We start from the raw sequence: 15,879 nt of genomic DNA, 5'->3' as shown, positions 1-15,879 counted from the left end.
GAGATGAACACTGTGCCCTCCAATGACCCCCCTGTCTATAATACGCACACTGGTTCATGAGTACAGGACCTATTTGTGCGCCTATTTGCGGTACGAATGGACACCTTGGTTGCATACTCTCACCACTCGATCCTCTTGTTATCTGCTGCAAAAGGACTTTAGTCTTCAAATCACCTTTCTTCTTTTCCACCTTCTGCTTCTCCGTATTCACCCTATTCTCATAATACTGGGCCATATGTAGTACTTCGGATTGCGATTTTGCTTGCCGTGCTCTTTCAGATGTCATGATCTGAGTTTGAATGTCAGGCAACAATCTCTGTACAAATTTGTCAACAAATAATCTTTTCCCCGGCTACGTATTCAAATCTTGCCCACTAAAATCAGAAAATACTTGTTCAAACCTGTTGAAAAATCCTGTCACACCCTCTGTCTTTCCTTGCATGCATGCTATCAGTTTGTCCCATGTATTCACTTTCTCAGGCACCAATGTCTTAGTTTGGTCACTATGTGATTCAGTAACATCAATATAAACTGAGGGGGTTTCTCGCCTGCTTTCCTAGCTCCATCAGCTTGTGCTAAGCATCCCAAGTATCACCCATACCTTCTTGATCGTCCACGGTCCTAATATGCTTCCATAAGTCTGTAGGTAGGATCACTGGAAACAATAGGTCAATATAACCCAAGGTGAAAACCGATGAATTCAAAACTGATTCTATCTCCTTTTAGAACCCCGTAGGATTCTTCCTAAGGTCGGGAATAGATTGCTTAATAATATTCACTTCCTGTCTTGAAAACGGAACGTGAACAAATTGTAAACTGTAGTGCGCTGGAATAGTGGAGCCAGGGGTCTGCACCACAGCTGGAATCTCTACTTTCGGGACGAGTGTTGGAGGTACAGTAGGAAGTTCTGAACATTTATTAAGTAATAGAGGCAGATCGAGTAACAAAGAAGTTAATGCGGTGTTGGGTGAAAATGCCTGCTTATAACTCACCATCTTATCTCCAGGACAACACAAGATTCTCTTCATGCATTCATCTTGTAAATATTCAACCATCACTTGTAACACCTTCCGCTGCATAGCCGCTGTATACTGACTAAATGTATCATGTACTTCAATAGGAGAAATCAAAACATCTGAAATCCATCTAAGCACGTCTCTCGTGCAAATACGCATTTATTCACTAATGGGTTTCAACAACAGCAAAAATCGTTTCTGCACATACGATGTTTGTCACTTATCCTTATCCAATATATTTTTATGTAAATGATCAAGTTCCCTCTTATATATAAACAATTTTTCAACATGCTTCTATACTTACGTTGCAGTGTCCCTTGAACGAGACAAAAAATTCAAATCCCGCAATTCTTGTGGGATAGCTGAATCAGTCAAATCACTCCATACTTCAGCAAGATATATCCCCATGTGTTCTATCAATATCTTCTGCTCAGGAATACCCCCATGGTTTTACATCTCCCTTACAACAGCCGTTTCGTCACCCCTTCTATGTATGTCTCAGCCCATTCATGCAATTCCCATTTTCTCTCTGCCGTTATCATACTATGTGTCACTATTCTCCAATTTGCAACAATCGCATCATGCACTAGAAGTGGAGAGGAACTAGTCGGCAACAAAAGCAAAAGTAAAATCATGTGCGCTGGCCGGTAGAGGAAATACTGCTGTCAGTGCATTTGGTACAACTGACATAGCAGCCGCTATAATTGGAATTGGTCAAGGTGCAGATGGAGGTACTGGAGGAGGTACATAAGGAAGTGGTGCAGTTGGATCACTTCCTGAATCATAACTTCGCTTGTTCAGTAATTTATTCAATAATTCATCTGATACATGCAAATCTTGTGATGGGTATATTTTTTGCAGATCCATATTCCTAATGGCTTCGACTTGTTTCTGCTGATCATGTATTAAGGCTTTCTCGGCATTCGTCAGAGAAGTGCATGCTTCTCTCTACTTTTAAGTCGCTTATTGGCTTCCTTCCTCCAATCTCTAACAGCATTAAATGCAGCTGGTCTGGCTTTCTTATGTAACAATAGAGTCTCTAAATATTTTATTCTGGCCACCTCAAACTACCCAACTATGGCCACTGAAGGTCTGGAGCATGTCTGGTTTGTCGATGCCAAATACTGTTAAACACAATAGTGCCAACGAGTATCTAAAATACATATCATACTCCGGCGACCCCTCATGTGGCGCGGGTTGACCATGTTCCAAGTTACTAGATTGTCTTCCTCAGCAACAAAACATTGCTAAACAGGATGACAACTTACCAGGCATACTAAAATCACTGTCTTACCTGGCCAAAATATTCACACGTAAATACTATTTTCAATCAAATCATCAGGACATTCTCGGTCTGAAATAGACTCACCTGATTTCTAATCAAGTCCAAAGGACAATCATTGTGGCTGGCGATTCCTCCAAACAAGCCTCGATTCGGGAACCTACACCGTGATGGCCTATAGGCGCTGCAATCAGCCGGAGATCAGGCTTAGCAATCTGCGAGGAAACACATCTCTTTTGCATGGGCCATCTGAACTCACAGATCTTGTTTCAACAGCCTTGTCTTTGCCAAACAACAAATGGACATCATCGGGAGGATCCTTGTTCGGGCGCCATCTGAAAGACCAAAATGAGGATTACTATGAAAACATGGAAATACACCAGTCACAAGGTCAAAGAACAACGTTTATTACAATCGCACAAAGGGCTCCCAGCATCCCACGATGCATGCGCACAAACACTGTGGTGGGAGAGAGAGAGAGAGAGAGTCACCGAAAAACATCAGACATATATACATTTAGAATAACATACAATACGCTTGTCCAGGCCCTTCACGTGATAGGGATCATATGGTTTCTGGCCTATCCACGTTGATGGTATTAACATGACAACATAATTTACTGTCTGGGAGCAGGGCAAAGCAGTGTGTGGCGGCATATCGTGTTCTCTAGTACAAGGTAACATTTCTTGTGCAGTTTATCTGTGTTGCTCTTGCAGCCAAAGGTCAGTCTGCTTTATAGCTTGGAAATATGGTTTCTCTGAAGGAGCACGTTTCAGATGCACATTATTATAATTAACATTTCAGCAAGGAAAACATGGCTAAAACAGGAAGGTACCTAACTTGCAGATTAGCTATGCTTCGGTGAGGACTTCAAGGTTCTGCAGTGTAAGACAAACAACACGCTCAGCAGAATGTGCATTCCTGTCTGTAAGTGTCAGAAAGTTTGTGCAGCGGTCTCATACCACGCTTTGAGAGAAAAGGCAGAAGGAGCAAGGAACTAAACAATGCAGCCAAGATGGCGGATAAAACAAAATGGCAATGTGGCCATTGTTATTGTGTCAGCTGTAGTGTGATGTGAACGTGCTTAGGCCAACATGCATACATTATGAGGCACCAAACTGAATATATTTTCACTGGATGAGGGGCCATGGGGTAAGCCCATGGAGGAACGATAGAGTAAATGGAAGAGGTAGGCTGCAGGTGATCCAATAGGGACACGCTTGATTTGGATGGTGTACAAGCCAAGGTCATTTGAAGAGCACCAGGCCAGGATGGCTGGGAGGCAGTCAAGTTGAATGAAGGCGCAAGTGTGTCAGTAGGAACTTTTCTGAAAAATAGTGTGTCATTAGCATAGCACTGGAATTCGTGGAAGAATGAGGCAATGAAGCATTGCAGCAGGGAAATGTATATGTTAAAGACGCATGGCAAAAAAATGGAGACCTGCGGGACGACACAGGTGGAGGATGAAGAGGGGAGGAGAAAGGGCCCAGACAGGTTTTGTAGGAATGGTTGTTTAGCAATGAGCTAAGCAAGTCCACTGGTGCTAATGGAGGATTTTTAATGAGGATGGAATGGTTCACTGTGTCAAAAGCAGATGAGATATCATGGAGGATGAGGAGAGCAGGGGATTATGAATTGAGGGATGCTAGCATTTCTTCATAGGTGTTCTGGAGAGCAGTCTCTGTGGCTCAGAAAGCTTGGAATCCACACTGGTGTACATGTACACCATCAACAAGTACGTCATGGGCATCCATTTGTGGGAGGCCAAAATTCTCAAGCAGTTTCTGGTGATTTAAATGGGGACGTAGTTGGCTGCTCAGGAAGGTTCTGCAGATGGTATTGTACTGAGGGGGCACACAAGTTCCTGAGGGAGAATGAAAATGAAACAGCAGCAAAGGAGTGGTTGCAGAGATCAGCAAGATCAAGTAACCGCAAGGAGATGTTGACCTTGATGATTCTGGATGAGCTCCGGGCCACCAGTTTGGACAAGACCTTCATGGAGTTGACAACTCTGGTAACTTCTTCAGGGGAGACTTGAGTGAAGGAGGACAAGGAGGAATGAGGACAGTGAGTGGTAGGGGGGCAACAGTGTGGACAGTTGTGTTGGAAGAGCCTGTCACAAGTAGGTTTATAGGTTTGGTATGTCCGGGTTTTTAAAAAATAAATGAGATGCAAGTGTATTACAAAGGGACTGTGAAGGAGTAGATACAGAAGATACATTGGAAGGGTTTGCAAGTACACAAATACTCACCTCTTGCACTCCCGCCAGGACAATGCTGGATGTCATAATGGAATGCTAGCCACTGAGGGAACTGCCATGGAAGACATAAGCAGATAACACAAAGCAATGTGATGCAGCAAGTAACGATATATGCATGCTTAAAGTAGGACTTTGAAACAAAAGAGCATGGCCAATGCAAACTTCATTGCCACAGCATACAAATGGTCAAATACTGCATTCAATCAAATGCAGCAGTACCATACACCCAGGTGCGGTGAACTTGATACTGCAAACCCCATGGTGCAGCATGAATGGTACATTCATGAGAAAGCACCAACACCACTAACCCTAATGTGCTGGTACACAACATAGCATCCCAAAAATTGCATAAGTACCCACATGTTTGTGGCTTTAAACTGGTGCTGCACACCGTAATGGTTGATCCATAATCAAGACAGGCCAAATGTGCCATTGAGCCATAAACCTCCAAACACTGCAAGGGATGTCAATTGTCACTCATTACACATGATCAAAGTGCCATGAGACACACATCAGCACAGCCATCAACACCTGTTACAGGCTACAAACAGTCTGCCATGCTACCCACTCACAAACAACCATGAACACCCAACACAGTTAGCATGCCCACATTTTAGAATGTGAAACAGTGGCCTCACCAATCCATCAAAACTAGACAATGGCCAGGCACACCATCAGAAGCACACCGTGTGAAACATTCACCCATTAAGAAGTACTGATGGCCCACGAAACAAGTCAATCCCAAATGAACACAAATAGTGCTAGACTCCCATGTAAACACCACACAAGTGTCTGCCAATGCCCTTCACTTACCTGTACATATGATGCACACCAACGGGAGACACTTTCCCTAAATGAAATCACATGCATAGCAACAACATAAACAATATACACATCCATGACAACACATGATTTGGCGAGGAGTTTCCAGAACCCCCAATTTATGGCAGAATCTACATAATGTACTAGAATCTTCAACAAGGTTCATTCTCTTCAAAACCTCTTTAGTTGGTAAAATATTCCACCGTAATCTAAGAAGGAGGGAACTATAGTAGTGATTTGGGAACTGTGTCATCATAAATGAAAGTGTCCCTCTTTTCCTATGTTCATATTTCAGGTCACAGAGAAAAGGGTAGCTATGTAATCTTTCAGTGGTGCTGTTCCAATCACATACATTTAAGAGTGTTTTTACTTTGTCTGGATTAATCATTAGCATTTCCCTATAAGTGGACAAATATTTTAATGGCTTATCACAGAAGTCTCTGAAGTTGTAAAGGTATCTATTCCCAACTGAATAACCATCGCAAAAAAGTATTTTCCCCAGCCCAGGTCCTCATACAGAGTTTCACCTTTGGGACAAAGAAGTGAGCGGAATAGAGCCATCATCCACCACAATGATCTGGCTCTCAGAAACATAAGACCCAATTCGAATATGATTGCCACAACTTGGATATTGTTGGGGAGTTTCAAAATTTTCCTCCAGATATTCCTTCTATAGAATACCAAAGAATCTGCAGATCCAAAAAATGGAGCTCCATACAATATATCAAGTTAGGCAAAGCTTTCCCTTCATATAATTCCACTTCTGGTTTTAAGGAAAATCTTCCACATTTTTGATCCAGTTTAATAGTTTGATTTATTAAAGGTATAGCCCTTTCTTTAAGGAACAATTGGAGTTCAGAGATCGATAGTTGTGCTAAAATCGTGAAGCCCAGATACAATTTTATTGAGCTCTTACAACAGGTTGGCCTCCTATATTCCAGCCCAACTTTTTCCCCTTCTTCCCTTTGAAACTACCAAAATACAGGTTTTACTGGGATATATTTTTAATCCATTGATTACTGCAAATTGTTCAAATGTATTAATCAGATGCTGTAGCCCCATCCTGGTCTGATCAAACAGGAGGAAATCATTGGCATATGCTACCCACAAAATCCTGATTTCCCCCAGTTTAGCACTAGCCAGTCCAGCCTCAGTCAAATATTCTCCAACATCTGCCACATAAAGGTTGAAGAGACAGGGTGCCAGAGAGCAACCCTGTCTCATTCCTATCGTGGTTCTAATTCTTCTTGATAGATTCCCCTCCAAATTCAAGCGCACATCTATCCCTGAGTTCTCATACATTGCCATAATGAGCTTTAATAAGCCATCAAGGATGCCTCAATTAGAGAGTTTAACCCAAAGTTGTGTCCTAATAACAGAGTCAAATGCAGTTGACAAATCAGTGGAGGCGGCATATAAGGACCCACCAAATTTACCCAAGGCTGTGTCTCGTAGGGCAGTCAAAATCAAGCCATTAAGATTTGTTGAGTACCCTACCCTAAACCCTCTCTGATATGTATTTAGTATATGTTTCTTCACCATCCATTCATTTACATGTGTTAGCAGCAATGAAACAAATAATTTGCAGTCTGCATCAATCAGTGCAATTGGTCTATAATTTTGGGCTTCATTTCGTCGCCTCTCTTAAAAATAGGTATTATATGGGCTGTCTGCCAGCTAATTGGTATAATACCCTTACCCACAACATTTTTAAATAACATTGTGATGATTTGAGCCCACAGAGCTGGCAGCGCATTCAATGCATTGTTTGTCAGCCCATTTGGGCCTGCTGCACGCAAATTCTTAGCTGTCTTAATTAATTTGAATATCTCCTCATATTCAATATCTGGGTCCCAGGGTATATTTCCCTCACCGTCCCCTCCATTTCTTGTTTGGAAACCCTACAACCTATAGCCATATAATTCAGAAAAGAATTTAACGCACTGTTCCTCTGATACACTGTTCAGTTGGTCAATCACTATTGTATCTTGAGAATTAAGAAGTCCCCAAAAGGCACTAAGATCTCTTTTCACCAGAACACGTAACATTGTTTCAGCATTTTTTTGTGACATACTACTTATTTTAGCGATACAGAAATTCTTATATTTCTTCCGTATAATTCTAATCCTTGCATTATTATCTAGTCCGTCAATGTTAGATGTACGTACTACTCTAAGCATCTTCAACATATGGGACTTTTCTTTAGCCACCCCTTCATCAAACATTTGTAAATGCTTACTCTTTGGGAGCCCCTTTCTTAAGTGATAGTACGCCCTATCATGTAAATCCTTCAGGAAATTATCAAATTCTGGTATATCAAATACCTCCAGTTTCCAAAGATATAAGGTATTATTCAAGGTATGTATCAATTCTCCATTAAGATTGGTTTCTCTGACTGTAATAATCTTATTAAGTGAGAGTGAGAAGTGAACATTCAGAGTACTGTGATCACTCCAGTTGTTAGAGTTCACAGAAACTCCAGACGATAATAGCAAAGAGACTCATCTACACAGATATAATCCATGGTTGATGTACTCTCTCCCCTCCACCAAGTTGGTGGTAAAGGGCAAGATGGATCAGAGGTTCCATTCGGGCACAAACGCCCCACAGATTCGAGGGAAAGATTCCATAGTCTGTCCAATTGGTATTTCTGACCCCTATCTGAAAGACCCACCATTAGGTCCCTATATTCTTTTTCAGACGAGGTACAGCAATCTGAATTTAGGTCCCCGGCAAGGATCACTTTCCCTTATGTATTTGTTGTTTTCCAATTTAATACTATGTATGTGATCTTTTCCATAAAAGCCTCTAATGTGGCTACCCCTGGGTGCCAATAGACATTGATCAGTAGAATATCTACCAAGCCCTCTCTTGAGGAGACCTTTGCAGCCAATATTCCCAGAGGCAGGCCAGGTATCATCGAAGTTGAAGGTCCAAGAGTAGGCTTAAGGCCAATAGTTAGTCCTCCAGATGGTCTTCCCTCCTTACTGGGTTTAGATAATTTCAAAGCCATCTACAAAAGGATTCACTAACAGCCAAGTTTCTTGGAGGAAGATGCAATTATTATCTTTTAGCATGCACACTGTATCGATATTTGTAAATAAATTCATGTTCCGCCTGGTATTCCATGAGATGCACTTCAGACAAATAATATGGGATTGTTCACTCAAAGGAGTAGGTCCTCCCATACTATATTCAATTCCACAGAGCTGAGGTAATTTGTGCCCAGTTCTTTGAGTCTCTAAAGTGCCCTCTAGGGGAATGCCTCCATTGATCTCGGTCATTTCTTTCTGGATGGTATACCATTGTCAGATTCCCCCTGTAATTCCCAGCTTTTGCACCTTTAATTGGGTTCTGATTCATTTTCAAAATCTTAATTTCAAAACCCAACTCGCTCAAGCCTTCAGTTTCTCCCCTTACCAAATAAAGGACCCCTCTAAATTTAAAAACAATATTACTCATATCCGATCAACCCTTAATTGGAAAAATAAATCCTTTCTAGATCATAGCTGGACAGCAAGGACAATGCTGGTAATTGCCCACAAATGTTCAGAATGTTCCATCGATTCAAACAAATTGGGATATCGTCTACCCAAAGACTAATTATCTGCAGGATATATAGTGGTTCTACTTTTCCCAACATTTTTATAGTGGGGTCATCATTAGCCCGTGTTAATTGATTCACCTCCTCATCTTGAAATTTGGTCCCCCCCTTAATATCGTCCCTCTCCTTATGATATGCAGTCCCAGTAGTTTTCTATCCTGGGTTTTGAGGGGGCTAGTATTTATAGTCCCTGTCTGTATTGAATCTAGAGACTTGGGGACATATAATTCTCCAATAAGTTTGGGGTCAATTTGCGCCCCCCCCATTGTGATATAGTATCTCTCATATGAACCTTCGACAAATATCTCATCTGACCACATATTAGAGGATTACTACTACCATCATCATTCTCTATGTTGGAAACTAGATGTTTCAGAGGACCCACCGCCGGTCGAGGATTCAGGCTCTATCGATCCTGTAATAGTTGTTTTGCCGAGGCAATATTAACAAGGAATGTGAATGGTCTAGACTAGCAACCGATAATGCCGATAGAGTTGGTTTTATTTTGGGTACTGGTAGCTGTTTTTTTTACCAAAATAGTTTGAAATCTTTTCACCAGCTATTGGTTCTCTTAACAAACTCTTAGAGTGTTTAAGTTTTATTGAATTGGACAGGGGATTCATCGTTGGTGTTTTAAATAATTTCTCACCTAGTATCGAATTATCTATATTACCATCTAGGTTAGTGGGTATTTCCCTATTTTGTATCTTCATTTTTTTTTTTTTGGGATAAACTCTTCTATTAGTAGCTTAGTAAGGATAACATCATTACTATATGTACCGATGGTATTTTTGTCAAGCTCACTATCATTGACCTGCAATTAACCCTTTTTATTGGCCAGCTCTTCTCTCTCAGTTATTTTAGTAACTTCTCCAGTTTGTCCCAATGGGCTAACTTTGGGGAGAATGATACTCTTCCCAGGTTGTTTACTTAAATCCCCATCCTTATTGATTTTTCTGTTAGGAGTATCCCCCATTTGTAAAGCTGACCCTTCATCTAAGTTCTGGACCAACATATCTACTAATCGACCCTCCTGAACATCAATAGAGATGTCCTCCTTCCCAAAAAAGATACAACTATTACCCCTCTGCCCATTCATAGTAGACACCATAATTTCAGGAGTCTTTAGAGCATCCAACTTTTCTTGCTTGTGGACTTGAGCCACCACTAACCCCATTAAATTGGGAGTATCCCCCAGATCCGGTGCGGACTCCATGGGCATATCTCCAGGCCGTACATCTTCTCTGGCTGCGGGAATATTCTCCACTAATAAAACCATTGTTTCTTCGTGAATATCAATTTCCATAGAGATTTCTGGAGATGTATATAAATCCACAGTTTCCTCTATGGCTGACTGACTCCTAAATCCTTTACGAGCCATATAGTGGCTAGTTCTACTCTAGAGATTACTACACATGAAGGTTTTAGCTCAAAAGAAATTTCAGTAAAATGCTTCTATAAAAAATGTCCCCACACTGTAGATGTGTATCAGTAACAAAGGAAGTACCCTATACACATCAAAGCTTAGAAATGCTAAATACAGAGTAGATATACTCAGTTAGCCACTCCACAGCAAAAGACGGCAGGGGACAGTAGATATATAAAATTACTTTATAAAGAATACAATTCTAAAAGTACATATAATAAAAAATGTAAGGTACTAGGCAAATGTCCAAACAGAAAAATCATAATAATACAATAAATCCTATAAAACACAAAGTTTCTGTAGTCCCAAATCTGGGATTGAGTAGGGCTGCAGAATTTCCAAGATAAAACACCTCAGGGGAGAAAACAGTTGCTGCCCCTGATTCACGTAATCAAAATGTATGATCAGAAATCATAAATAATCACAGGGGGAGAGAGAGTCTTGCAGCCCCGAGACCACAGCTTTTAAAACAATAAACACATTGACTATATAGTAAAAAGGAAAATAAGATCAAAAAAATGATTATTATTTTAGTAAAGACAAATAAGAATATTCAGATGTTTCAGCGCTCATGAGGTTTAACACTGTCCACTTATAGAGCAAGATCGCTGAGAGTAATAATATGGGGGGAGGCACGCCGACGGCTTGAGGAGCCGCCAGAGACCATCTCTTCTGCCTCGCCCTGTATCAAGAGTCAAAGCTCAGTCAGTGTTTGAACAGACCGAACAGCCAAACAGCAGCTTCTTGCCCTTTCTTCGCAAGGGCATTGGAGGCGTGTTTTTAAACACAGCTAACACTGCACTGATGGTTCCAGCTGAGCATTCTTGCAGAATTAAAGGGGCAGAGCTTGTTTAAATACTGCGCTGCAATAGCGCTGCAATAGCAATAGGTTGCCAGTATCCAATGTCCAAAACAACAACTGCAGCACATGAAATATAGATTCACAATTGTCGCAGAATCCAAAAGTTAGAACACCAGGAATTGTCTAACTTCAAACAGCTTGCCAGTCAAACAGCAGCGTCTCGCCCTTTCGTCTGAGGCCTTGCATCCGTAACCACCACAGACAGCCCTGACACCACTGACTGGCCTTGTGAAGCCACCTGACCCCCTGCTGACTCACAGGCCTCAACTGTTCCAACAATCGGTGCACTCACCTCCGCCAGCATCGACGACTGCACCAGAGCTACTGAATTCCCAACAGTCAGTTATCATATGCCAAAAGTCCCATGATGGTGTGTAGCACCAGTGGATTCTCATGGCCTTCCACACCACGTCCTCACTGGTGGTCTAGACTGACCCTTCTTCCACCTCTTCCTTCTCATCTGCATCTAGTGCCTACTAACCTGCACAAGGACAGAAAAATACATGAGGAGTCATTTGAAACATGTCTACAGTAAACATGTGTATCACATTGCTGTCATGCAACAAAATGCAGGGCATGTCACCATGAGAGGAACATCATGCACACTATGTACAAGAAGCCATCTGATCATGGCATATGCAAACTGACAACAAAATTACATGCTCAGGCCCATGCAGCCAGTGGACACATTGGCAACACACATGGTTCTTAGCAAGCACATTATGGCACATGACACTGCAAACTATTGACTAATACCAGTGAAATGGGCATGGCTATGTGGCTCTGTGAAATGCTATTCCTTAACATGTCAACAGGTAGACACACATATTCAAACCCAAGTACACATCCATCACATGCCACACCAGTGTTGAACTGGCACAGGGGCTGCACACAATGGAAATATGCCCTAAGTGTGGAAAAAAGGAAACAGTCCCAGTTGAAGTATGACTGTAAGTGTAAGACCTACCCAAGGTCTGTGAAGTGGAGAGAGTAATTAAATGTAAAGGGAGATAGGAAGAAGGTACAGTGACCCACAAGAGGTACAGGGGCATGGACCCATGGAGTGTGTGGTGAGTGTGGGAGTGTAACAGGGATCAGGCCTCACAACAAATGAACTGTGTAGTCATTGCCATAGTGTCAGCGTAGATGCACACAGTTTAGAAATATGTACACTCATTCCTGGCATGCCGTGAGGCGAGTTGCTAGTCTTCTTGGAAGTTTATGCAGCATGGAGGCACCTATGTACATGTGTGAATGGAGAATCTACACCCTGCATTGGATGAAGTGCAACTTGTGCTTTAGACACAAGCACATGTCTAGCAGGGCAGAGTCACTAACATCACTAATGCAAATAACAAGATGGCATGTTGTGGTAGATGTTGGGTCGGTATGCTAGTGGGGGATGAGTACTGTCACATGGCCATGTGCAACTGATGTACGACACATGGTTTGTATCCACTGTTGTGTACACTGGACAGGAGTCAGTACATCATGATATGGTTCACCCAGAGCAGTCATTCAAATGCAGGCAGAAGCACAACACAAGCATACATTTTTGTTATCTTTCACTTCACGTACTCAGGATGCACAATATTGATCAGTCACTGGATGTGCCCTCGTAATTTGGCAGGCCTCCCACACCTTGCACCTGCTCTAGTAGAATGAATTGGCTCATAGCCTCTTCATGCTGGTTGAGCTCCTCCTCCACTGGTGACCCCCCGCAAGTTGCCATATCAGAGGCGAGGTTAGCACCCATCTTGGTCTTGGTGCAAAGGTGAGGTAATTCCAGCGCTTCATGACCTGAGCAGCAGTGTGCTTCTCATACCCTAAGGCATTTATCTCATCCGTGACATGCTGCCAATGCACCATACGCGCGTAGACGTAACAGCCGACCGAGGTTTTCTATTCGGCAGCCGGAACGCGCGTCATCACGCTGCCGGCTATTTACTCAGTCCCTATTCTATCTCTTTCACTGTCGTCAGATCCTCACTGACACTGTGAGCTACGTTTGATTCATTCTCAAACTATTGGTAAGTATATTTCTGCTTCACTTCCTACTCCGCTAAGAAGCCTTATTCACTGTTTTATATGTTTTATATCTTGCATAACACTCTGGTTTTGATATTTGTGCAATCTTGTGACCTTTAGGCACCTCTTTTCTTTTCTTCCCCCCGGTAGGTATTCGTTACCGCAACATCCATTTTGATACCAACGTTGCTTCATCACAGGGTATCATTTCCTCCACTCTGAAGAATGTTCATGATCATCGGGTTCTATTAATTTAAGATCCGTACGCGATAATTGCAGAAGAGCACATAACATCTTTTAGAGACTCAGGTAATTTCTCTTTCTGTGCTCTCTCTCTTTTTTCACTCTTTATCTCGTTATGACTACATTTCATAGATTCTGTATTTTCCAGATTCACTGAAAGATATACTTCTCCCCTGTTTTTATAATTTCTTTAATGTTATCTTTACTTCAGTGTCTTGCTTCAGTCACTCCTGCTCATGCTCTGCACCAGGGTCTTGTTTGACGTCTTGACCTCCTGCCTTTGAAGTTTTCCCCCTCATTCATTTAGGGTAAGGTTCCCCTTCTAGGCAGTTTAAATTAGTAGTCTTAACTTAAATCACTGATCAGCCTTAAAGAAATTATGGTTTTTTTAATTTAAACTTGTCAACCCAGGATTTCCGTTTGAGAAGCATACAGCATGTGATATTATGTTTTTGTTGTAATACAATTGATTTTCTTTTTTGTACAAACTATACATTTCTTTATGTGATGGAGTATTTTGTCTGCTTCCCCGTAGGGAATTTCACTACTTACTTTGCCCCGAGGAAGGCGGTTTTCCAACACCAGTGGCCTCACAGGTGGCCCGCCGAAACGTCCTAACGGTCTCAATGTCGAATGGAACTTAAATTCTGTTCCCAATTGCTTATTGATTTATTCTCTTTGAGACCTTTTTCTTTCTTTTCTCTTCATATACCAAGTGAAAAGTGGACGTTGGCAGACCTGTATATTGCTTACAAGTGCATTTATATTTTGCCTAGACCAATTGGCGGACTTTCATAAAATGCACTTAAATTTTGCTTAAACCGTAATTGCACTTAGATTTTGCTCAAATTATAACTGTATGTCTTTGTTGAAAGTAATGAATTTTATGTATTTGTTAAACACACTCTCTCTTTTTTGTGAAATAAATAAGTCAGAAAGAAAATACGTTTTTCTTTGTGTAAAATGATGTTGCTCTATGCTTCTTATGGTGACCTTGGGTTGTTCTAAGTTGGAATAAGTAGGATATCCTGCTGGATACCATTTAAAATAATTTCATAAATTTTCAAATTTAGTCTTTACGGCTTTTGAAACCCTTGTTATGTGAATGCACCATACGCTGAGCAGGTGTCTGTGTGCTCCCCGATTGCAGACGTCCTGTGCTGTGCCATGGGGTTGTGCCTGTTCCAGCCGTTCAGGCTTTGACTTTTTGCCATGTGTTGTTCGTGTTGACCCTGTGTGGGACAGCAGCTTACACTTCACATCAGTGGGCCCTTGGGCCTGGGACAGCAGCTTCCACTGCACGTCCCTGGGCTCTTGGTCCTGGGACAGCAGCTTCCATTGCACGTGCCTGGGCCCTTGGGCCTGGGACAGCTGCTTCCACTGCTTGTCCCTGACCCCGACCCTGGCCATCTCTGCCACCTTTCCCTCTTGGGGCCTTCCCACTCATTTTCCAGGTGTAAGTAAACAATGGAAGGCACACTAATCAATTATCCTGGGCAATTAGAGTGAGGGGGCAGTGTACATGATGGTAAACATACTTCTGTGGTCCAGCAAGGCTCAAATGACCCCAAGTGACAAAAATACGTGATGCATAACGCACAGGCACCCCAATAAATTAAAAAATGCACATGCAAGACCTGGATAGCTTCCGTAAAAAGAAAAAGCATTATGTGATATGCAGTGGTACCCAGCAACACAGAAAATGCACACTTATGTATACCTGATTCGGCGTGCACAACAACAGCATGTAGCACACGTGACGTAAGTTACGCGCTGAGGGCCTTTCCTCGGATTTCACGTGTCCACGCTATTTTCTTACGTGCAAAATTCTGTCACTCTATTTATGGCTGCCCATGCATTAATACATGCAAGACCCAGGATTCTGGCTCCGAGTCATTTAACCTCCATCCTACTGCCCTGAGCTGCCTCCTACCTAACCATCTGCTGCTGCCTGCCGAGTGTGTGTGCCTGCTGCTCACCTGCACTGCATTTGGAGTTTCTGATATCCTGCCATTGCCAGAGCTCCTGTCCTTGACCCTGTGACCACCTCAGCTGCTTCACCAGACTCCCACCATGCAATACCACCACCACCGCTACATTGCCTATCTCCAGGACCATCTTGCCCACCCACACCTTCCTCGGGGATTGCCATGTCTGCACCATCATCTTCAGACCAGAGCGGCAGCCCTGTGGCAGCAAGCCTGAGGGCTGTCAACTTCACTGCCAGGGAAATTGACATCCTGGTGGAGAAGGTCCTGGAGAATTATGATGCCCTCTTCAACCCACTGATGCAAGGAAGGACGTCAGCAGATCTGGGATGGGATAATGGATGCCAT

At 42.4% G+C, this 15,879-nt stretch overlaps 1 long non-coding RNA gene across 1 annotated transcript; it reads left to right on the top strand.

Moving 5' to 3' along the window:
• Positions 1 to 13,191: 13,191 nt before the first annotated feature.
• LOC138521926 (uncharacterized) lies at positions 13,192 to 14,488 on the top strand. The gene is made up of 2 exons (XR_011283177.1): positions 13,192 to 13,609; positions 13,755 to 14,488. It is a non-coding gene; the product is annotated as an uncharacterized lncRNA (long non-coding RNA).
• The last annotated feature ends 1,391 nt before the right edge of the window (positions 14,489 to 15,879 follow it).

Source organism: Ambystoma mexicanum, chromosome 1q (assembly GCF_040938575.1).
Source record: "Ambystoma mexicanum isolate Mex_15411 chromosome 1q, UKY_AmexF1_1, whole genome shotgun sequence".
Lineage (NCBI taxonomy): Eukaryota > Metazoa > Chordata > Amphibia > Caudata > Ambystomatidae > Ambystoma > Ambystoma mexicanum.
The sequence above is the reverse complement of the archived record's forward strand: the minus strand, read 5'-3'. Positions and strand labels throughout refer to the sequence as shown.